Source organism: Mesocricetus auratus, unplaced genomic scaffold, assembly GCF_017639785.1.
Source record: "Mesocricetus auratus isolate SY011 unplaced genomic scaffold, BCM_Maur_2.0 Super-Scaffold_100003, whole genome shotgun sequence".
NCBI classification, from domain to species: Eukaryota; Metazoa; Chordata; class Mammalia; order Rodentia; family Cricetidae; genus Mesocricetus; species Mesocricetus auratus.
In genome coordinates this window covers 82845396-82871013 of record NW_024429188.1, presented here as the reverse complement: position 1 = coordinate 82871013, position 25618 = coordinate 82845396, and the positions used below count along the sequence as shown (strand labels likewise).

At 37.7% G+C, this 25618-nt stretch overlaps 1 protein-coding gene across 1 annotated transcript in view; it reads right to left on the bottom strand.

Annotated features, from left to right (window-relative positions):
• The window catches only part of Htr2c (5-hydroxytryptamine receptor 2C), a 215396-nt gene extending 196185 nt beyond the window's left edge, over positions 1–19211 (bottom strand). The window contains exons 1-2 of the mRNA XM_040744524.1: positions 18635–19211; positions 1521–1576 (exon numbers count right to left, since the gene is read on the bottom strand). The gene's annotated coding sequence lies outside the window, so the exon portion shown is untranslated. The remainder of the gene's footprint in view (positions 1–1520; positions 1577–18634) is intronic.
• Between the last annotated feature and the right edge of the window lie 6407 nt (positions 19212–25618).

The window sequence follows — 25618 nt, the reverse complement described above, 5'->3', positions numbered from 1 at the left end:
GTCTGAAAACTCACTCTAGACCAGACTGACCTGGAACTCACAGAAATCCACCTGACTCTGTTTCCTGAATGCTGGGATTAATGGTGTGTACCAACAAGCCCAGCTTCTATTCTCTGCTTTTCATCTTTAATAACCTGTTCCAAATTTGTGACTAAATAAAAGGTTCTCACCTTCTCTATACTTGACCTGAGGAGGAGGAAGAGGAGGAGGAGGAAGTGGAGGAGGAGGAGGAGGAGGAGGAGGAGGAGGAGGAGGAGGAGGAGGAAGAGAACTTTGGTGCTGGGGATGGAACCCAGATTTTTCCACTATTCATACAAGTACTCTACCAACCACATCTATCAAGAATGGAGAGCCCCAGGAAGGGAAAAGAGTTAAGATCTCCAGGAAAAAAAGGGAGGGATATTACAGAGAAAACCCATGCTAGATAATTTCCCAGGAACCCACAAGGATGATCCTAGCTAAGACTCCTAGCAATAGTGGAGAAAGTGCCTGAACTGGCCTTCCCCATTAATCAGATTAGTGACTCCCCTAATTGTCATCATAGAACCTTCATCCAGTAAATAATGGAAGCAGATGCAGAGATCCACAGTTAAGCACTGGGCTGAGCTCAGGGAGTTCAGTCATTAAAAACAAGGCAGGGGTGTCGGGAGCATGATGGAGAAAACCAGAGACAGCTGACCTCAGCTAGTGGGAGATCATGGATTAAGGACTGACAGCTGGGGAACCTACATGGCACTGAGGTAGACCCTCTGCATCTGGGTGATAGTTATTTGGCTTGATCTATTTGGGGGAAGGGGCCTGGCACTATGACCAGGACCTATCCTGGTTGCATGAACTGGTTTTGTGGAGCCCATTCCATATGGAGGGATACCTTGCTCAGCCTTGATATTGGGGGAGCTTGGTCCTGCCTCAATTTGGTATGCCAGACTTTGTTGACTTCCCAAGGAAGGCCTTGCCCCCTCTGAGGAGCAGATAGGGGATAGGAAGGGGGAGGTCAGGGGTGGGAGAAGGGGAGAGAGGAGGAACTGGGTTATTATGTAAAATTAAATAAAGTTTTTAAATAAAAAATAATATTTAAGGAGCTTTGCCTTCTAAAATTAACCACCAGAAATTGATAGCCTGATATCCTTATTTCATGTCACAACTATGTGTCTGTCACTATAGAAGGAAACTGGGAGATCATGCATGGCTTTTCATCACTGAACAATTTTTCCCAACATAAAACCTTGTTTTATATTTTCTCACCACAAAGTTGAGATAGTGGTTTGCAACTTGGTATGTCTGCATCACACATAACTTGATAATATGTGATTTGACAAAAAAGAAAATTGTTTTAGGTTGCATTAATGTTTTTAATCAGTCAAATAATTTTTTCACATGCATTAACCCATTCATTAATGGTAAATATCTTAGTAGTCTAGGGGCAGGCCTAAGTTTACAAGATAACTAATCACATATACATAGAGGTTAAATACTAATTCAAAATAAGAGTCTGGAGGCAAGTTTATGGGTATACTCACAATTAATTTGGAGAAACTGTTCATTGGCCTATGCTTGCAGGTATTGTTTGAGAACCCTGAAAGTAAACATGAGGAAAAAAGTACAGTAAGAATTCTGTAAGTAAGGGCTTAGTCAAAATACTTATGCAATTTTCTTTGGTAAGGCCTGATTGAAATGTGACGGGAATGCTATCCATGCACTCCACATGAAAATCATAGTTTTCCAAATGTAGCATTAGTAGAGCAGGTACACCACTGTTTATCTTTCTGCTAAAGGAGAAAGCCTGTGTCAGTTTGGTATTTTAAAGGAATCAGAAAAATTCTACATCAAATGTTAAGTTGAACAATGATTTCATACAAGGCAGTTTCCAGAGCTGCAGTTAAATGGTTTTGGTCCAAAGTTTCTATGATGATATTAGCCGCTAGGAAAGAAAATAACATTTGACAACCATTATTTAAATGCCCGTTATCATAACAGTATCAATTTTCTACCCATTTATTTTGCAATTCAAAATTAAATATTAGCTACATTTTGGGACTAGGACAAACTTTTAATTTTTTTATTTTAAAAAGGAAAAGATTCTCTGAACACTATAAACATGACCAAGATATTTTAAATGCAGGTACTTTCTTAAAATACAAAGTAAACATTCTGATTAGCTAAGTAAAAATGCAATAAAGTAGACATCATTAAAATTATGAAAAATACATAGGAAACATCATTTTATTATTTGAGATTATTAAAATAATTTAATTAATTTATAAACTGATCAACATAAATTGACATGAGTAAAGTAATATGAAATATGTATATAGTGAGTTTTAAAGCCACGATTTAAATAATTTGGTGGGATTATATTTCATGTTATCAAAGATGGAATTATTATACTTAAGATTTACTCTATTTCTGCTTCTTTATGACAGTATAATAAAGTAGTTGTGAGTACAAATAAGAAACAACCTAGATTAAAAAACTCCCTTCCTGTCTAAATTATATTTAAAATACATTTAATATTTATAAATCTGTATGAGAACATTTTGTTGTCACTTTAAGAAGTTAGTACAAAGATTCATTGTGAGGACTGTAAAAATAAATGCTCAAAATTAAGATTCTGTTGTACGGAACTTTATAATACTCAACTTCTTAGGAGAAAGGTGCATAAAGCTTGTTCTCCTAACACTTTACAGGATGCAGAAATCCAAAATCACTATTTTCTACTGTACGTAAGAGTTCATGCTTAGTGAAGATGCACTTGAAATGCTGTTATCGATTAACGTGATACAACGTACAATTGCATTGCATCAAAACATATCATCTCACTATACGTAGTAATCTGCTCGACCTGTTGTGGCTCACATTTAAATTAATTTTACCTAATTGTATAGTATCCATGGAGGGAATAAATCTGATTTTGGCCACAGATTTGCAGCAAATGAAATTGAGGCCCCCTAGTGGTCACGTTTGACTACTGCACCCAGAACAATGCATTCTGTGATGTCACTGTTAGAAATTGTTTATTCTGGGTTTTACATCATGAGAAGATAAATTTAGACATTTTATAATGAAGCATATCTCTTGCCCCATGAAAAAATTAATCTTGTAGGTTTTAAAAATATTTCTCTGAAACTTAACAAGCAAAAATACTTTCTCTCTTTCGTTCTTTTTTATTTTTTTCTGGTTTTTCGAGACAGGGTTTCTCTGTATTGCTTTCAAGGAGCCTGTACTGGAACTCAGTCGGTAGACCAGGCTGGCCTCGGACTTACAGAGATCTGCCTGCCTCTGCCTCCCAAGTGCTGGGATTAAAGGGCAAAAATATTTTCTGATCTGTCTAATGTTTTAAAGAGTAGATTTTAAAAACGTTAAATTTGAAAAAAGGACGGCTTCCTTTTTCTGAAATTGATTCCTTTTTGAGTGTGTTCTTCCAGCCTAATCCTGCCATTTCTTGTGTATATCATCAGTTCAAGTCTTTGATCTCTCCTTACCTTATTGAACTACTATTTTCAATTCCCACAATAAGTTTGCTGTCTCTGTCTCTGTCTCTGCACGTGCGCGTGCACGTGTGCGCTCGTGTGTGTGTGTGTGTGTGTGTGTCAGTGTCTCAAGACAGCAAGATGGTCCTGAGCACAACTGTGTTTTATATATTAATACAAACATCCATTTTGAAGTTTCCCAAGTATGATATTATTACTTTTGACATGGCTTCTCGTTGATTAATACAGTGATTCTGAGGATAAGAGATTATACTCAACATTACACAAATTATTGCTATTTCATTTCCAGCCTACTCTAATAAAGCTATTATAAAAGTATAGTTTCAATTCAAAATTGTCTTTTAAAGTCCCTAAGAAGGCACTATTTTGTGCTCAAACATCATTATTGAGGCCTGAGCCAGTGGCTACTAAGAGAACCAAATGTACTTCTCTGTGCATTCGCAGATTATCAGAGTTATTTAGGAAAAAGGAAACTTAGCATTAAAGCAAGACCACAAAGAGACTGCAGGCTTACTTTCGCTGATTATTTGAATTTTCAAGGAATCCTTATAGAAGCGTGATTAATATGTGATAAAATGTGCTCATTCTGAAGGCAATTTAGTCAGTTTGGGAAAGTGTTTCCATCTGTGTGGCAGGCATCTCCAAGAAGATGCAAAACTTCTCCTGCTGGAGTTGATATACATTCTAGCATTAAGAGGCTCAGATTTTTCTCTATTTCTTCCACACTGTTCAAAAAAATTTTGTTCTCTTTTACAGAGTGTTATTTAAGCACGAAGATAATCTTCTGCTTTATTGTGTTGTGTTGTTATTTTAAATTTTCTTAGATTTCACTTCATGTTTACATGCAGTCTTTAAAATCACGGTCTTTGTTATTGTGATATGACACTCCCTTTTAAACTTACTGTATCTTTGTCAAGGGAACAATAGAGTGCACTGTCAGTGGCACTAGCAATAGTGGTCAAAAATCCAATAGGACCTGACAAACCAGAGGAAATTTTGTTTGCTGGCCTATTTGTTGTTTGAGTTATTTAAATTTCATCATTACAACCACTACCTCTACCTCCACCATCACCACTATCATTATCATTATAATATCAGTATCATCTTCATTATCATTATTATTCGTATGTGATGTATGTGTGTTGGCAAGTGTGTGGCACAGGGCACATGCGGAAGTCAGACAACTTTCAAGAGTTGGTTCTCTCCTTCTACAGTTAGACCAGGGATCAAATTCGGGCCATCAGACTTGTGCTTTTAAATAGAGGCTGAATTTTGAACTCTGGTCCTCACACTTGTGTGACAAGTGACTTATCCTCTGATGGAACACCCCCCCCATGTGAAACAGGTACATTTGTTAGAAACAGCTGCTTTTGTTAAAAAGCATTGAGTCCTCCCTTGAACCTACAAGATAATGGAAGACAGAAAGAAATTGTAATTTCTTTTGTCACTTTTTTGTGTTTATCCTTTACTTTGGCTGAATGCACATAGATAAGTCATTCTCATAACACTGTTGCCACCTTGGATTCCAAGAAGAATAAAACCTTACATAATAGACCTCTGCCCGATATATAACATCTTGCACAATTTTCCCATCAATTTGGTATTAATAAATAGTGTTTTCCTCACTTTTAGAAGTGAGGTGAGATCTTTAAGGATTCAAACCTTTTTGATTTGGAGAAGCCATCATACGATGCCTATCCCCTGTCTTGTGTTCAAACTCAAGCCTGGATGAGAATGTTAGGTCTGAACAGGTATTTTACTCAGAGTAAATTTTGTGCATAAGTATTTGACACATTTTGAAAAGGTAGGCTGTTTGTTACTCAAGGAGCCATGGAAAGAGCTTACAGTCTTTTTAGATTGAGTCCTGACTTGGCTCTTTATCAGCTTCTCTCCATTTGTATTTCCTGATTCTTCAGTCTCTTTTAGAGCTTTCCCGGCAACATTTTGGGCTTCCTTATCTTTTCTGTGAGGCCTTCCTACCATGGGGTTGTTTGTTTGCTGTGTGTTTGATGTGCATGTCAGCCTAAAGGCCATGATCTTTTTTCCTTTTCTCCTCCATTATCTCCCCTTGGGCAGCTGCTACGGTTTTGCAGTTGGGAATTTTTCTTTTACATTCTAAAGAAGTTTCCTTTGTGCTTTCATCTGAGTCCATTCTTAAATTGTTTTACTAATGAGACTAAAAGCCCCAAAAGGAGACATGATTTCCCCTCTATCAATACAATGGTGAATGAAATAATGTTTCGATATCGTTTCACATCCATCCCATTTATGAAAGGTACTCACACAAATGAATGGGAAAATAGTCATAGAAGGAAATATTTCATTTTACAAAGCTATTTTTTACCTGAGTTCATTGAATGTTCATGTTGTGATTGCGTATTTCACATACTCTATTGCTCAGAGTCATTGTCTTTAAAACTACTGAAGGTCGCTGGTTTCTTTCCTTATGGAAATAACATAATGGATTAAAGATGGACTTCTGTAGCTAGTGACTCATGCTTGCATTTGTACATTTTTAAGGAATGTAATTTATAGAGTAAGCATTCAGCGTTGAGCTGTTTCAGACATCAGTTGCTCAAAATAAGAAATCAAAGCTAACATAAATAAGTGTATGTGGCCAATCGACTGGTCAGTTTAATATAAGCTCCCAAATCACTGTGCTTTTCCGCATGTTGTGAATATGTGTTCATATGATATATAACACAAACGTAATTATATCTTCTATGTTAATTTCAGTAATAACAAAAGCCATAGTCTTCAAGGTATTCACATATTTGTACTGAGGTTATAATTTTGAGCCAAGAATGCAAATGTATTTTCTGTTCATTCCGAATTTATTAAGAATGACGTGATTCTCAAGGACAGTATGATGTAGTCAAAATGTTAAAAGCTTTCTCTTATTATGCCACACAGCTTTCAAGAGGCAATGGACTATGTGGGGAAAGAATCCAAATTCAGAGTCAAAAGACTAGAATTATCTCTATGACTTCAGCATTAACAATAACTATACATGTTACCAAAAATTAGTCAAGAACTGTCCCTTAACCTTACTTTAGGCATCTTAAAAACATAATCAATAGTGGCCAAAAAGATGTCTCCATGGGTAAAGTGCCTGCAGCACAGGCCGGCTAACCTGAGGCCGGTTCCTGCATCCCACGTAAAGGTGGAAGGAGAAAACTGAAGGCAGAATATTGTCCCCTGACCTCGATGAATGCTCAGACCCTGTCCCCCAACAACCCCCCTCTCTCTCCTCCCTCTCTCTCCTTTCCTTTTCCTCTCCCTTTCTCTCGCCCTCTCCTCTGTCTCTTTCTCTTTCTCTGTCTCTGTCACACTCACACAAAAGAACATTACATTTAATGTTAAAAACCCATATGCAGTATGAAGTCACTCAGAAATATGAGAATACTTTAATCCCATTGCTTTATTTGAATGTTTAGCACTTAATTCACAGTCGCTTTCACATCAGCTACACCTTGAGAAGTTATAAAGTGCCTTGTTAATATTACTGAGCATGATCTAATAAAAATAAATAATCTTTTGGTGTTGGAAACTAACAGTTATGTTATCATCAGACAACTGATTATATCAGCGTCAAATGTACAGCATATTTACGTACATGTTGGTACTTAATTGTGTGCAAGGCAACTATTTAATACTCTTTTACAGTGTAATGTCTGGGGTTTTGTTGCATAACAATATAATTTATGGTAGTGATTCTAGGAAAGGGTGAATGGACATCAAATTCTGGTTTGACAGTTATATGACTCTAAGCACAGGTGCTATATTTTCTGTAGTGCTCTTAGGTCCTGAAATAAATGAGGCCTCAAAAGCTTTGTCTCTATTGATGATGCTAGAAGTCTGCCCGATTCCTAAAACAGATCAAGGAGGGGCCTGGGTACCATACTTTAAGATCTTAATACAGAAACTTGAATAATTACTTTGAAATTATTTTACATGAACACAAATACTACAATTTCAGACTTATTAAAAATGGTGAAAAAACACCCAGGTATAGTTTTCATGGGAAAGCAATTAGAAATCAAAAGGGATGCCTGACAGGAGTCATGGACAAACTATAAATGGCCTTTCCTTCCCTTCTTTCTAACGTCTAAAGTCACCCCCAAAGAATAAAAGAATACAAAACCAGAATACTTCTAACATGGGGGTCAGAGAAGGTCGCATATATGTAGTAATGACCTTTAGTTAGTTGAACAGGTGCTCATGACCTTCTTTGTCCTGTGAAGCCTTTATACACTAATAACCTAAATGTCCCATATAAATCTAAGAATATATTTAATGAACCAGACAAATTCTAGTCATAACATCCAATCTTAGCCTAAAAGTTAGCAACATTGATGTTAACCAAAAATATTAGTGAATTCCTATTGGGAATTCTTCACTGAAAAGCGATTTTGGAATAAAATAATATGACATTTTAATTTTTACTAATTTTCTCGGGAAAGAAAGGAAGTTTTAAATTTCAGGTTCAGTGTTATGTATATTATTATAACAACATTAAACAAGAGTTTAGAATGTGATATTGTGAAATATTGAAAGCATCTTTGATTACATGGGCTCTGAACATTACAATAGTGATAATAGGTATAAGAGATAAAGTATAATAATTTGAAACATTTTGGAAAATTAAAAGAGGAAATCAAAATAGCTTGATTGACTTTCAAGAAACCTTGCTTGGCTAAAGTACAATGGGGTGGCTGTATTCCAACTGATTCTACGGAAAGTGATTAGGTTTTTATTAAGATTTTCATCAAAGACATATTGCTCATCAATCAGTTATGTGTATATAACCTCTAACCACATTTAAATGAATGCCTGCTTTCTGCAGAAACACATTTATCATTTATTTTAATCATTTCTATTATCCTGTGTCTCTGCCTCTGTCTCTTTGTCTCTCTCTGTCTGTCTCTGTCTCTGTCTCTCTCTCTCTCTCTCTCACACACACACACACACACACACGCACACACACACCTCTATGTAACTTCTGATTTAATGATCCAGGAGATGAACCTCAGAGCCTCACACATTAGGAAAACACCATACTACCAAGAACATACAATTTCTTGAATGTGTCATTTATTTATCAGCACCACCAAAATTTCTTTGAAGCTATGTATAGCATAGAAGGTATGGCGACTACTGGAAGTCCTGGGTTATCCTGAATGAGAAAGCATGGTATTGTTTCAATCTGGTTGTACAATCAAGTGTGATCACAAATACAATTTTTCAAGGTATTTTCTATTAAGGGTCTTATTTGCATAAATGTTGCTAAAATATGGGCCCTAATTACTTTGTAGTTAAGTTGAAAATAAGAGAACATTTTGGAACTATATAACCAAGTGTAAATGATATTACAAGGATGCTCTGTGATTATATTTTAAGTACGTTCAGCTGTTTGTTACTTTTCTTAGAAAATAAGGTAAATGAAAGAGGGGGAAAGTGTAGTCTAGGATATAAGGATATAACTTTGGCTTAAATTCAACTTTATAGGAAGTTTTTAAATTGCAAGTAATAGAGAATATTAGAAAATAGACTGGGTTTGATGATGCATCCCAACATTCTGGAGTGAATAAGAGGAGAAATATTAATTCGAGACCAGCTTTGTCTACAAAGTGAGAGATAGGCCTACACAGTGAAACCCTGCCACTAAAAAACAAAATTGTGTGTGTGTATGTGTGTGTGTGTGTATACAGAACATAAATATAAATATATATTAGGAAGAATATCATAAATGTGCATGTTAGTCAATACCTAGTAAAATGAAGAAATGGAAAACAGCCCCAACTTTATTTTTTTACTATGGCTAACTATTGTCTATGTTCACAGGCTGGTAATATGAATCCTTGGAATTTTGATGTTGTCAAAATAACTTTGTGTGAAACATTTTGATTCATTTAACTTTTACCTTTTTGCCTTCTGTGTGTTTATAAGACATTTTCAAAACTTAAAAAGGTTTTTAAAGTCATCTGTTTTTCTTCCCAAAGAATGATCATGTTATATGCACAAGTAAAATGGCTAGAAAGTGTGTGTGTGTGTGTGTGTGTGTGTGTGTGTTGACAGAGTCTCATTCAACCTATGCTATTGAACACACTATATAGTCAAAGATGACCCTGAAACTTCTGATCCTCTTGCCTGCCCTTCTCAAGTTCTGGGCCTTACAGACTAGGGTCATTACACCCAGCCACAGATAAATCCTACTAAGATAAAATAATAATTATTCCTTAAGTAACACTTACATCGCTTAAAGAAGTTGATAAGTGATATACTATATTAACTGTAAAGGCTACCTTTATTGTTTTTGACAACATTAAATAACTCCCTTTGGTAAGGATTGGGCCTGAATTTGGATCACAAGCCATAATTATGTTAGTTTTGTTCCTGATAATAAGAATCTGTTACATTCACTTCAAGCAATAAAAGAAAATCAAGAGACATTTCCACTTAGTTACACTTAAAAGGGGAAACATTTCAAATATAGGGCACTGAAGTGAATGGGACAATTACAGGTTCAATACCAGAGGTGAGGACTGACTTTTGCTTGTTTAACAATTTCTTGTGTGCTTGAAGAATCATAGCTGCTATTTTCAGTGATAGAAAAATCTTCAGTCTTCCCATTTTTATTTGAAGACAGGTTTCAGAACTAGAAAATCTTTGAAGTTTTTCTTAACTTTACAGTAAGCATTTGAAGGGATACTAGTAGCCACCTAGTTTACCTTTTTTTCCTTCCAGTGCTGAAGACTGAACCAAAGACCTTCATTCGTGCTAGCTATGTACTCTTTACTGATCTGCCTCGGATTTCCTCTTAAACCAGCAAAGGATACAGAGGCACATAAAAGACTAGAACTCAGGTCACTTAACCCTTAACTTTGTAGCTTTAAAACTTTTCCATAGCCAGGCGGTGGTGGCACACGCCTTTAATCCCAGCACTTGGGAGGCAGAGACAGGTGGATCTCTGTGAGTTTGAGACCAGCCTGATCTACAAGAGCTAGTTCCAGGACAGCCTCCAAAGCCACAGAGAAACCCTGCCTCAAAAATCCCCCCAAAAAACTTTTCCATAGTGCAGTATGTTTATATATTAATTAGTCAGTCAAAACATATTCAAGTAAACCATAATGTATAATGGCCTATGCATATGAACATGAATAAAATACAGTCTTTATCTGTGAATATTTGACCTAATAAAATAGCTATTACTCAACTTAAAAACCAAGACAATGCTTATAAAATCTGTGATATCATACCTGGCACATGAACTTTAAACTATTAAGTTAAAAGAAATGAACAAAAGTAAAATAAAACACAATATGCTAAGTGCCAGTTAAAATTAATATGAAAAATTTGATAATTTTATGTATGAAATTAGATGATCTTTTAGTGTGATAAGTGGCTTTTTCTATATTGTATACATAAAAGTGTAAAACATTTGTATTTTAAGCATTATTCTTATTTTGTGTTTGTTGGGAGATACGATCTTGCTATGTACTTCGTAACAACTTTATTTGTAACACAGACTGATCTCAAATGCACTATTCTCTTGCTCAACCTTGTGAGTACAGGCACATAGCACCATTCCTGGCTCTTGCATTTTGTCTTTATAGTCAGCAAAATAGCTTTCTTCTCCACTGTTTGTGGCAAAACTGTACAGTCCCTCCTGAACTAAGCATTAGAACTGGTCTGCTGGCATTCACAAAGACCTACCTTACCACAGGCTCATTACTTTACAGCTTACCTGGTACTCACTTTATTTATTCTTGGTGCTTTACAACTAGTTCCTCATTCTATTGCTAACAACTCTGTAAATACTTTGCATTATCTGTGCATTGTGATCAGATTAGGAGTGGAGATTTGTTTCTGCAGTGATAGTTAAAGAACTAGTAATAAGAGTCTACAATTGCAATGGCATATCTGAGGAAAATGGGACATTTATTCTGAGTGAGAAATATAAAGAAGAGAATTGCCTTTCCTGAACAGCAGTTTCTTTTAGGAAATTTTATATTATAAGCACGTTAGCATCTATCAGTCATCTAAAATAGCATTGGAAATACACCAATCCCTTAAATAATACTTGATGCTATTCCATTATTATTACAGGTTATTCATCTTATGATTGACTAATTTGGATTATATATTTGATGAACATGGGCAGTACACTTAATAGATTTGATTAAATAAAATTTGGAAAATTGGTTGAAGTTCAGTAATAGATGTATTGAAGAAATTGAGATAAACTGTTGTTCAATGAAAGGAGGGAAATAGACCTAAAACCCAATTAATCTACTCATAGTGACTGCTTAAATAAGTTTTGAAAGAGTAAGAGTCATGGTATCAATAAATAATCATTTTACTGCATAATTATATATTGCCATTTCTTTTCCATTTGCAATTATTTTAAAATAGATATGTGATGAAAGGATAAAGAAATAAGTCTATCAATAAACCTATTCACTTTTGCTCCCTTAACTTACAGGTCTAAAACATATTGCTAGAATAGCACCAGATCCTGTAGATTTACTTCACACAAGAATAAAAGCATCGGAATTCCTCTGAAGTTCTTTTAGGTCAGATGTTAAATTGTTTTTAACTTCCAGGAGTCAATGACTAATCCTAAACTGGATCGATGTACCAGCAAGCTATAAATTATAAAGTTAACTTTACATGTTTCAAATTACAAAACCTACACATTCATGATCTTATCACTGTAAGCAATTTAAGAATAGTAACTTCTGATATCCTGTAATTAGAAAAGAAACAATTAGACTTGCCCATCAACCCACATCGCAAAAAGAGTGTAGATCGGTGAGCTAACTAGTTAAAGCTCAAATAACATCGAAGCTATGGAACAGACCTAGAACGTGAAACTGGTTCTGCACATTAAGCACATGTTTATCACCTGACAAGTAGTCAAGTAGTCAACCAAATGGTTAAACACACACACACACACACACACACACACACACACACACACACTCGAGAGGGGGGCATATGTATATTTCACTGTAAAATAGAAAATAAAACTGTGTATTTTCAGACTAAACTTTAGGTAATCTAAGTTAAGATTTGAAAATCCTTAATTGCCTGAACTTATGTTTAGGGAGATACTTGTGGTAGATGCTTGAGCTCTTAGAGGTACAAAACATTAAGTTTCTACAGTTGGCAGCACAATCAATCTAAATTTGCTAATTGATACAGATTTCAGACAAGGGCTTTGTCATATATAAGTACAAGCTGGCAAAATCTTGCTGTAGGAGGTCGGGTATGAACCAGACCTGGAAGACCACAAAGGCCTGAGGAATGTTTGGTAGGGTGAGCGTCATACCACAGTCTTTCAATATTTTCTTATGTTTCTCCAATATTTCTAGCAACCTTCTGTTATTCTAGTTATGCGCTTTCTTAACTTCAATTTTCCTGTTTGAATTGCAAGTACCCAGCTTTCTAAAAATGACCAAATAGATTTGGTCTTTGTTGCAGTGACATCAAGTACAAACCGTATCTGAGTATACATAACTGTAGTAGGCCCTGCCTCTGTGTGCTTATCTTATCTCTATATATGCTATTTCTCTGATATGTTTTCATTGTTTTTGGTACAATTCGGTAACTCCCATGAACTTTGATTTCTTTTCTCCCCCTTTTTGAGACAGGGACTTAGCATTTTTGAGTAAGGGCCTTGCTGTGTAGCCATGGTAGGCTTCAAACTTAAAATCACCTTGCTCCTGAATGCTGATATTAAGACCTCGGGTTCCACACCCATATTTCACTCAGCTGCTTACCTCCCAGCCTGTCAGCATCAATGTTTCTAAATTATTTGATATTTTTTTAACCGATAGCAAAATCTACATGAAATGTTACATTCCCATTTTATTCCTTGACAGGTGTTAAAGGAAATTGTCAATGATATCTTCATATACATATACACTTGTCCAAAGCCTAGTGGTAATAGTATAAAACAATGCCTAAATATAAGCAAGAGAGTTTACTGTGTAACTAGATTCAAAAGTGCCTGCTTTCAGGCTTGCAATTGTTCATTACAGTTGAGTAGATTATTTCACCTTCTTGCATGACTCAGTTTGCCAGTATACAAACTGTGGCTAATACTATTACCTTCTCATGGAATCGTCGTGAGGCTTAAATGAGAAAACATATATTAACCTCTTATACATGTGTCCAATGTTTTATGCAGCAATTTTCAATGAATCATGGCCACTATTATCATTGTTTATTATATTCTTAAGAGGAATAACTACTTGCTAACTTGATTAAGTCTTCTTGATTTGATTGTAGGGAGCTGCACATAAAAAACATTGAGTCTTGATTCCTTATCTAAAGTAGGAGATATGTGAGTTTAAAATGAACTTTAAAAAAGATGCGAAGACATTTAGTCAAAGGCATTTCACTAATGCCCTTAAAGAAGAAATATGTTTTCATGAAAATGAAATGACATGGCCACTGTAGCTATTTAATTCACTGATACTTTTGTCTGTACATTTTTGACATGACTTCTTAGTATTTAGTTGCTTTCAATGTTTGCACTACATGTACCCTACATCCTGACATCACTGGATATATATCTTGGAACACACCCTCCTTGCAGAACCTCCAGACTAACTGCTTCATTTTCTATAGAAGGCCAAACATACTATCTATATTCTTTCCTCTGAGGCTTGGCTAACTACCTAGCACAATGATTCAGGTTGCCTTCTAGGAGATTTCAATTCATTCTCATTTTCTCACTTGTTTGCTACTTGGATCAGAAGCATAATCTCCTTCTTATTCCCCAGAAAATACCTTCTACTTACCCTCCTGAGTAAGGAGAATGTTTACAAACTTGGGGCAGTTGAAATTGATGACTATCTACATATCTTTGTTCCAAAAGAAACTTGATGTTAGGTGATGTTTATTTATGAACTCATAAGGATACACTTTTTGTATGAAATTTAGCATATCAACATATAGCTGCTGCATGAGATATTGCAGTTTTCAAAGCTCTCTGGTAACTATGGTATAGTCATGGTTCTTTAATACGCAAGGACATTTTTAGCCCTTTAAGTGGACATTTGTGGTTCAATAGGACACTACTAAAAGTAAAGAAAATATTTCTGAATGCAGAATTTCAAGTGATGCAAAGGGCCATGAAGGTAGTTTGTGGGTCAAAAGGTTTTTCTAGTTCACTTCATGGTGTAACCGACCATGGATAACGTTAATTATAATACTAAATGACAGCTAGATATGCTGTAACTTTTAAACATCTTTAGGATAGTGTAGATAGCACAGTCTTAACCATAGCCAGAAAGAGGAATCAGCATAAAGATAAAGCAGAGGTAGATGCTGTGTAGTAGGACACAAACTCAATATTCTAGCTCTTGTACATTTTATTTGAAATCCTGCTCATACTATTCTAACTGTGCATTAAAATGCCTGCTAGGGGCCGGGCTAATGGTGGTGCAGCTTAAATTCTTGGTTGATTGCAATGCTGAGTGTGAAAAATGGGGAATACTAGGAATTTCTGCAGCTATGTTCTCTGTATTTAAAGACATCTCAAAATGTTCTATTGAAGGCAATGACAGAGAAATTGAACATTCATTATGCTAATGATTGGTGATTTTCTTCTGAGATTCAACTATACAATACATAGAAAATTAAGACATAGGTATTTTATAATTATGACAAATGATAATATAAAATACTGTCTTGTGAAATCATTAAAATATCAAAGCATGTCATGTTTCATAATGAACAAGTAATGTTAATTTATTACATCACTATATATTATATGACTATGTGTCATTATATTACAATAATACCTTATTGACCCCAATATGGTGTCAAGTTTTCATAGTTGGCTTATTGCTACCTAGTTAATGAGCTAACTAAGAATTTATTTCATTAGACATTAAGCTTTCAAAGATGCTCTACTAAAATAATCTCAACACAAGTGTTGTATATCCCTGTTTCTTGAAGGATTCCACTGCTATATAAGTGAAGTTGCAAGACACATGTTAATGATACTAACCAAATAGTCTGGAGACTAAGGAGCCATTAGATCCTGGAACTTAATTATTGTTTGGCAGTAGGGCTCAGCAAACTGCAACATTCAGTTTCGGGCTTGGAACAATTTAAGAGCAGCTGGAGATACTTTATGTTGGATGCTGATAATCTTTACTCTAAATTCTGCTTCTTCTTGTGATTCCTTTATTTGTAAAATATATGACTCTTATTTGTAGAAACTAAAATAAAATATGAAGATACAAGGATTCATTTATTTTTCAGATTATTATTGAGTTTTTTAAAGCCAAATGAAGAAATATTCCTAAATAGTTAAATTCCAGACAATATTGAGAATGCTGTAAACCTAACAGGAAATTTTAGTTTATTTTTTAGAGGGGAAAATCTACTGTCTTCTTGGTGTTGGTGCTTATATTTCTTAAATCCTTAGGACATTGGTGGCACATTGTCACGGACATCCAGCTTAAATGCAGGGAAAAAAATTTTTTGCAATGCTGGAGATTGAAGGTAATGTTTCGTATATGCTAGGTAAGTGCTCCGTTGCAGCACAGGACCTTCAGTTATTATTTCTGTTGCTGGAAAAATAGGTGTGTTTTTCTCAGATAACCATGTTAGCACAAATAAGTGCTTTGTGTTTCCTTGTCTTAATCTATGAGAGAATCTTTGGAAATTGGGAAGAAATTTGGTTGGTATCAATAACATTTGACATACGATTTTTCTATTCATAACAATGCCATGAAAATATTATGAAATAAAGCTTATATATAATACTCTAGAATACCTGCCTGGCATCCAGGAGGTTCTCAAAAATGTCAGTTCTCATGCTCTTCTTTTTCCTGTGAATAAAGACTGCACCAAAGCCTGTCACATTATTACCTGAAAAAGTCATCACTGTTATCCATGACATGTCTACATGGCAGAAAAAAGAAAAACCCAAACGACAATAGATGAAGGGTTAATGGCCCCGGTCTGTGGTGCAGATAGAAAATTCCTGCTGGTGTTTGTGTAAACACCCAAATCCTACCTGGCCATTGAAATCACAGCCTTATCCACCTTCTGATATGCAGGGCTTGAGTTGGGTTTGCTGCAGCAGATGATAAGTGCTAGTAGGAGATAAATGATTTACACAGAGCAAATTTTTTTACTTCCCAAGAGGACCAGAAGAACAAATTTAGTGAATGAAAAATATAATTAAGTACCTGTGGTCTACCTCCTCAAAATATAGGGGGGAAGTTCTTTCCTTTAGGATGAGTTAGGGAGTTGTATATGATTTCCCAAAAGAAAGGTGTTAAAAATTGCATCCCTCTTAAAGGGCAGTGTGTGTGTGTGTGAGAGAGTGTGTGTGTGTGTTAAAAATTATACCCCTCTTAAAAGGCAGTGTGTGTGTGAGAGTATTTGTGTGTATGTGTGTGTTAAAAATTACACCCCTCTTAAAGGACAGTGTGTGTGTGAGTGTGTGTGTGTATGTGTGTGTGTTAAAATTACACCCCTCTTAAAGGGCAGTGTGTGTGTGTGTGTGTGCATGAGAGGGGGGAGGGAGAGGGCTGCAAAAGAAATAATTTTCTGCGGTGCATGTCAATTGCCCATTCTCATTGTCATTGCATAGTCAACAACTCCAGGTGACTGTTTATATTTACTGAATTTATTTTTGGTTTGTCAGTGTATGATTTTACATACACATGAATGTATGTATGCATGTCATATATATATATAAAATTCTTATTGAAAAAATTTAAAGTGTCTTGATACATCCTTCTTCACCACTGTTTATGTGAGGTCACGATTGTCTGCAACAAACTGGGAGTGCAGATTACTCACTGCGCAACATTTTCTCCCCCCTCCCTGCAACACTTCAGTTCAATACCATTTCCACATCAATGGACGTTTTCCTTGCTTAGCTAATTTTAAAGGTGCAGGGTAGGGGGAATATATGTTAAGGGGCATATATGTTAAGCTCAAGCTTCCTTGAATGGAGCTTACACTGGTAAATATTAATGAAGAACCTGCAGGTACAGGCAGTGATTCTTAGCTAAATGAAATATCCTCTAACTGCTGAATGTTGCCTTCTGTGTTTGTTGGAGGGGCTCTATCAGTTAAAATAAGGGGTCTCGAACATAGTGCAATGTGTTTGCTACCTTAGTCGCCTACTACCATCTAATAAGAAGCAAGGCGCATAGGGCTCGGCGCAGAAAAGAAACAGACACACAGACATGTTTTGCAATGACGAACTTTATGTCGCACCAGGAACCAGCAACCTGTTCATGTTTAGCATTTCCGTGGTATGCAGTTAACACTGCTTGTCAGGCTAAGCTGAGCAATGAGGTGGGATAAGAGGCAGCATTGGAGACGTTTCCACAATCCTTTTCAAAATATAAAACCGTTGCCAAATGGCTTAGGTAAGCTAATGAAAAGACTCGCAGGGTACCCTAATACTATCCTATTAAACTTACGTGACCATCAGCAACGCAGTTCAAATTCAGCCAGCAGCTGTTAGACCAAGACATAGATCCGCAGTGTGTTATCTCTCAGAGTTACATGTGTTCACTGAGACCCGCGGAAAATGATGGTCGGTTTCAACGAGAACATAATAGAGATCATTTGCCCCCGCCCCAGGCCCGCTCCCATTACTTCAAGCCCTGAGCCCCCATCCCACTTGGCCCGGGTCCGATTTCTTAAAAAGGTGAACAGTTGGTATCCCCCTACTCGATTGCACCTTCCTCAGCCCAACCCCTCGACCAGAGAAGGCCCGCGTTCAGTTTTACTCCTCCTCCTTCCCACCCCTCCCCTGCCTCCTCCCCCTCCCCTTACTTCTAGAGACCCCACCCCAGTCTTACTCTCACAGCTTTCCCTGAGCGCGAGGGTCCCTAGATCCTCTAGCGCCTACATCTCGAGTCAGGTTCTCCAACCTCCTCAAGACTCCCAGCGCTTCCTCAGTGAAACCTACGTGCTTGTCTCTTCCAGAGACCCCAGCCTCCCCGGGATCTAAGCGCTCTGAGTCGCTCCAACCATCCTCTGGAACCAGTGTGTGGTCCTGCAGGCTGCAACCACCCGGGACTTGTCTATGCTCCCCTACCTCATCCTCCGCCCAAATCCCCTAGCCATGCCGCCCAGGGGCTCCAACTTACCGCTAGCGTCCGGGAGGAAGACCAGGCAGGTCGCCGCGGCGGCAGCTAGACGAGAAACGGACCCGGCTGCAATCGCCCAGCGGAGCCCGCGGCAGTCAGTGCGCTGCTCTGAGCTGCGCACCGCAACCTCGCGTCTCAGCAGACGGAAAGAAGGATGGAGGGAGCTCGGCGCGAAGGACAGCGCCGGCAAGTCGACCTCCTGTGGGCAACCTGCGCCCCCCGGAAAGGTTTGGCTGGTATTGTTTTACTACCCTATTCTAGCATAGTAACTGACACCTCCAGCATCTCCGCGCCAATCGCTTCTTCTTTCTTCTTTGAAGGCCCCTAACTAACTACACTATTCTAAGCGGACGAAGACCACCACCTGAGCACCACGACGATCTCCACGACGCCGACGACAAACGATGTTCAGAACGAAGGAAAGTTCATATGCAATAGGAAGGTAAGGGATAGAGGCCAAAGGAGCAACCAAGATTAACAATCTTGCTGCTCCAAGGGCTCTGTCATTAAGATTGGTGCACCCGAGGAAGCTTCCTCGGTGAGCACCAGAGCACCTACCCAGAGCTGGTGAGGCTGCACCAGGCTCTTAGGCAAAACCAGGGATGAGGGGAGGAGTCAACGAGGAGCCAAGAAGAGCCAATCAGTGCTCAGGGTTACACTGCTCCAGGCCTGTTTGGACCAGAATCTTAGTGCGTCTGTAATCTGCTGGCAGAGAACCATGAGACCCTGTGGCGTGGGTGGGGAAGTGATTAACTTGATTCATAAGGCACAGGAACTCAGGGAAACTGAGGTCATCTATGGCACCAGATAGGGGACGGGGAAAGTCTCAAAAATTCGAACTCAAAGGTTCAAAGTTTAAACACATACTGCGCAGAGAGAGAGAGAAAGAGAGAGAGAGAGAGAGAGAGAGAGAGAGAGAGAGGCACAGAGAGACACACAGACACAGAGGCAGACAGACACACAGAGAGAAAGACAGTGAGACATACAGAGAAAGACAGGGATACACAGAGACAGAGACAAGAGATAGAGATAGACAGACAGACATAGATAGGCTTTAACTCCTGTAACACACTTCCAAAGTCCTATAAATTTCACTGATTCTTGAAACTCCCTCTGAGGGTCTCCATTCTGACTCTCACTCTTCCCTCCATCAGAAACAGCAGACACATTGACAGAATCAAATATTAATGGCCACAACCCTGTTTGATGGCTGGCTTCCTTACGCTTGCCCCTACTCTTAAATTCAAAGAGAGAATGGAAAAACTTGACTTTCAAAGCAGTTTTTTTATTCCTTCTTGATGCCACCCCACACAGCCTGCTAAGGGCTTAGAAATAGACCTTGAAGGTAGCTCACTCGGCTTTCTTGGGGAGCTGAAAATATTTCCAACAGAGTTTAGGAGGTACAGTTAGTTGTCCAGTCTCTGCAAAGGCTATCAAGGCATAAACACAAACGTAAGGATAGGGGAGAAAAAAATAAAAACAAACAAACCTCCCTTCTGACTTCTGCCTGTATACTCAGCTGAAACCCGGCAAGCCGAACTCCCCATTAACTCTCAAGTGCCCACACCCGGCAGGTGCCTGCAGTGTTCAGCCTGTAGGGCAGAGGTTGATTCACCTGGCCAAGATGACTCAGTAACATCAAAACCAAGCCTAAGAGTGGAGATACTCCCACAGAGAAAAGAGGATAGAAGGGAACAGAGGGAGTGATTAGAGACGGTGTGTGTTGGGGGGGGTGGGTAGATATGTCTTTCTGCCGCATGGACAGCTGCTTGGAGAAGTTTAGACTTTTCCCCCACTGGTCAATGGTAGCTAAATCAGAGCATCAGATGGAGAGCAGTACAACGCCTTGGGACCCAAGGGCAAAGCGGTGATTATGTAGAAGAGAAGACAAAAGGTCAGTGTAGTGGCTTGAAGGATAAAACCCAGAAAAAAAATGCTGAAAGGAAGGCATCAGTCTGCTGCTTGGGGACTGTTGACCCCAGTAGCTATAGAAACTGGGAATGGAGAAAGATCTGGGGGAAATGAGAAGAGTTGGGTCTCTTCTTTATTCTGGAAGCCCTGATGCCAAATATTTCCCTTCGTGCCTCTAAATTTTGAAAGGAGCCCTAACTGTATTGTAAGAAGTGTGCCTGAGGATTAGAATCTATCTCTAATATACTCAAACATTTTTAAAGGCCTTGAAATTTAATTTGGCAGTGAACATACAGTCCACTACACCCGTTTTTTCCAACGCAAGAAAAAAATGCAGTTTGCTTGAAGCATCTGTTGAATGCTCCTGTATGATGCTTGCAACACAGGTGGCGGCTACAGCGCTGCCAAGTCCGCAGACTGCACCACACTTGCATCAGTAGAATCGCTTTGCTAGTGAAAAGTATTTTATAAATACCAAAGAGAAAACGTATGTTCTCTCTTTAAATAATCAAGCACTCATCTTTTAGAAGTCCCCACCTGTCTTTTTTTATGCTCGGGAATGTGGAATGCTTTCACACTTTTCTTTCTAGCGCGACTTCTGGTATGTCGGAGGCTGGAGATGTTTGTATTACTTCACAATTGTAAATATGAATCCCTTAGCTCACTAAGGCCTGGATGAAAGATACCATCAACCAGAACTGGGTCTCTTTTTGCCAGTTGCCCACGAAACCGGCTAGGGAAAATTGATCACATCAAGCTCAGTTACAAGGACGAGAACATCAAGGGTGATAGTCATTCTTTTTATTCCTTATTTTATTCTTTAGGCTATTCTTTCCATCTTGGGAAAAAGTAAAACTTTGGTAGAGATAATTAGTGAAGCCCACCCTGTGATGGGATGGACAGAAAGTTCGCTAAAGGGCAGTGTGTTTAGGAGTCTGAGTAGCCTGACACCCTCAGGCAAGCTTGCCTTTGAGCGGCGCTCTCGCCACAGCCCAAAGCCTAGGATGCTGAGCCCGAGCAACATGCAGCCGGATTCTGAACGCTGATTTTGGCCAGGAACAGCTTTTCCACTTTCTTGGCTACTGCAGTACATTCTGCCAGTCTGACTTCTCCAGGCAGGTGCTTAGTGGAGAGTTGCTGATCTGATGAACTTTCGCGATTTGGGAAACACTGGCTAGCGAGAATAATACATTGCGGGGAGATAGGACACATGTGAAATTTGGAGAAGGAAATGTCAGGCTTCTCAGTTGTAGAGGATTTTTCAAGCACCTGAGGCTAGTGAGGGATTAGCCTGGGTTTTCATTTTATTCCTGACACTTAAGTCAAGGGAAGTTGTTTTGGAAGAAAAAAAGAGAGTCATTTAGAGTAAATTCCTCCACTTTTATGCAAATACTAACTGATCCTGGGAACAGAAAGAGACCCCAATCCTCACCACTGGGTTTCTTCCCAGGGGAGAGTTCTTCTGTCCAATATGCATGTCTTTTTCTTGGGTTTAGAAATGCAGGAAGAATGTAAAGCAATTTGTTATTAAGTAGGAAAAAGACCTTCATCATATGAGATTTTGAGGACTTTCTTCTAATTCCAGTCAGGGGCAGATTGCTAGTCAGTATTATTGCACCTCTTGACCGGAGAGCCCTATATTGCAAACACATCCCAAAAGATTGTGAGACAGATTTCAAAATGAGCACCCCAATTGTAGCAAAATATTCCAAAGAGTGACTTCCTCAGAACCGAAGAAATCAAACAAAATTTACCTGTGCAGTAATTGAAATTTCCTTGTTTACCAGACGTTATAGATGCAAGACATCCTGATAATCCCTTTAACCACATATATTCTATGCTTTAAAGCCAATCTTGATAACTACTCTTTTTAATTCTGTAACTATATTAAATAGTATTTCGGCATTTTTTTCTTAATCGAAAAAAAATCAAGCATCAGATCCCATTATTGGAGCATGCACTTTCTAAAGATAATCTTTTTGTAGCATTTAACATAGCAAACGTCTCATGTTTATTCATTCAGAGTCACTGAATGATGAAATATATCATATATAGACAGCTTATTACACAGGAAGTCTTAAATTTTGCTAATAGTTTTTTTTATGAAAACAGCAGCAGAGCTCTATTGCTGTGTAGGAAGGCAGGGGGCAGTCTCTGATCATTTCAGTCTTTGTGTGCAGCTGCTGCCTTTTAGTCAGTTCCTCAGTTTCAGAGAAAAGTAATATTCAACTCTGGTTCTGTGACACACTCACTAAATGGAGGGGAAAATCTAAAAGCCTTTTGAGTGGAGTGGGAAGGTCTCAGTCACATATTTTTTCAGACAAAACCAGAAGGTGTTATGATTAAAAATCTGTGTTCCCTTCTTCACAGAAAATCTTACTGAATGAATTTAACTTTACCTAATATTCTTCTATTAATCAAATACCTACTGGTATTTTATTTAATTTCATTCTAGGGACTGGGGTTCACGTAGCCCAGGCTGGCCTCAATATTGCTGTGCAACCAAGGATGATCTTGGACTTCTGATTCTCCTGCCTCAACACATACTTTTAAAAATGACAAATCATGCATTCAAGTTTGAAGGTAAAAATCTAGAAACTTAAAGGACAAAAAAGCTAGAAACTACTTTGATGTCAATTCCAAAGAAAATATGTATTGCGTTGTAGCACATTCGTGTTTCGATAAATGCATTTTATGTTATGGGCATGGATTTTACCATAACCTCTTAGAATGAGAAAGGTAGCAATTAGCATTCTTATTTAAATGAAAAATTCAAGATGTTAGTGATTTCTCTTTCAGCCCTTCCTGTTGACTACCATTTGTGCTGCCTGTACAGTCTATTTGGCTCTCTCAGAAAAGCCTGATTTCTAATTTCCATTCCTGCATTAATTGGGCATTTTACCATACAACTAAAGGGTGCAGAGTTATCTGTAGAGTGATGCATTTCACTTTATTCATCTGTAACAGATACCATTACATTATTTCAAATGAAGTACTCCTTCCTTGTTTTCTTCCTTCCCCTTTACTCTTCCCTCCTCCCACTCTCTTCCCTTCCTTCTTCACTCCTGCTTTCTCTCCTTCCTTCTCTCCTGGCCCCTTCCTTTCTGAATCTTAAGAACTAGCATGTAACCAAAACCTTTATTCTGCTCCTTTTCCCCAAATATATTCTGGCACTTGGTGCAAAGGATAAAAAACAACAAGGAAACTGCTAATTGTTGGCATCAGGAGTTAATATTGAAATGTACAACTTGAAATTCACAATAAATTGAATACAAAAACTAATAGCAGTTTGCCAAATTGGTCCATCATAACAGAAGGCTATGTTAGTTTGGACTGACTACGATGAAACTTAGTAGGGATCGATGTGAAATGCTATATGGTACTGAGATTCTATGCACCACGTTGGGTCCCAGAATTTGGAAAAATATTTTTTTAAATATAGATTATTAAATGACATGGAGGTCAAGCTGGCATTGCTGTATGGAGGCTCCAAATCTTATGTGTTTCTAGGGACATTAAGAATGATATAAGATGATAAGAGTTCATTCAAAAGAAGGTTCAAGCCAGTGAAGTGCTATGATAAGTTATATGAGGAGTTGGGTGTCATTATTCCCTATGGTCAGGTGACCATATATTTGGAGGATTTTCTTACCAACAAGGAACTTATTTGTTTTGCAAGGTCACTATTCATTTCATTTATAACTTATCCCTTAGTTCTTAACACAGTGCTTGTCACAAAGCCAGCATTAAAGAGCATAAAACTGGAATTAGTGTCGAAGTCCAAGTTTTGGCTCTATTGCAGGTTTTTTTTCATTCAGAATTGACTCTGAATAAGCTTTAACTGAATTCAGTGAGTTGTTTAATATCAACATGTTCCACTCTAACACGGCCAAGCACTTAGGGAATGTGCTACAGTGGAGAGTTATATGAGAGGAAAAAAAACACATGAACAATGAATAAAAAATTATGCTTATTTTGATGCTAATAAAGATATTTCAGTTTGGTCTTAAAGATTGCAAACATTATGCTTTCTGTAACATGAAGATCAAAGAAATTATGCATTTTGTCTTGTCTATAGATTGGGAGTTGCTAAAAGAAAAAGATCACCTTCTGTCCAGCCTTTGGACCACTGTTGTTGAGCTTGATGCACTCAGTAAATACTGCCTTCCACAGAAAATGAGGTTTTAGAAGCTTGGTGCCATGGAAACAAAAAGAATTTTGTTAAGATACCATCATTTTTAGAAGTCTATGATACTCTATGAAAACGGTCAAACCCAAGATACTAGTTTATGATTAAAATACATAACAGAAAATTGCTATGGAGAATTTGATACATACAGAGTGAATGTTAGCTTTAAACTAGTGGTTCTCAACCTGTGTGTCATGTGGCATCACAAGGGTCACCTTAGGCCATTGAAAAACACAGATATTTATATGACAATTCATAACCAAAGTGAAACTACAGTAATGAAGTAGCAAGAAAATAACTTTATATTTGGGGCATCACCACAATGCAAAGAACCTTATGCATTAAAGGGTCACAGCACTAGAAAGGTTGAGAAACTTCAAAAACAAAAGGAAAATTGATTTTTGTTAAACTGTGTAATGTGTGTCTGTGAAATTATTATTATTCATTATCTTTGTCTAAGACTCTTGAAATTTGGACAGAGATGTGTTCCAACACTGAGAATTGAAAGAGAGACTAAACTGAAACACAAGTAAAAGTGTGTTGGGCAGCTTTTGTTTTGAAGCTAATCATTTTGTGTGACTTTACAAATTGGCAGGGGTTTCAAACTAACCACAAAGAAGGCTTTGAAACAAGTTCTAATTATACTATTGTTTAATTGCTACAATTCACCAAGATAGGATAACCTGGAGTGAAGAATAAGTTACAGAGCATGTTCAGGTCAAGTTCAGAAAATATGATTGAGTTTTGAAAATATGTACTCATCATGCTGCCTTTGTATAGGTGAGTGAATTGCTTTTATTTATTTGACTCTATACTTTCACTAAAAATTTCAATAATCTTTATTCTTTGGACCTGGGAAGATAGCTCAGTGGGTAAGAACATTA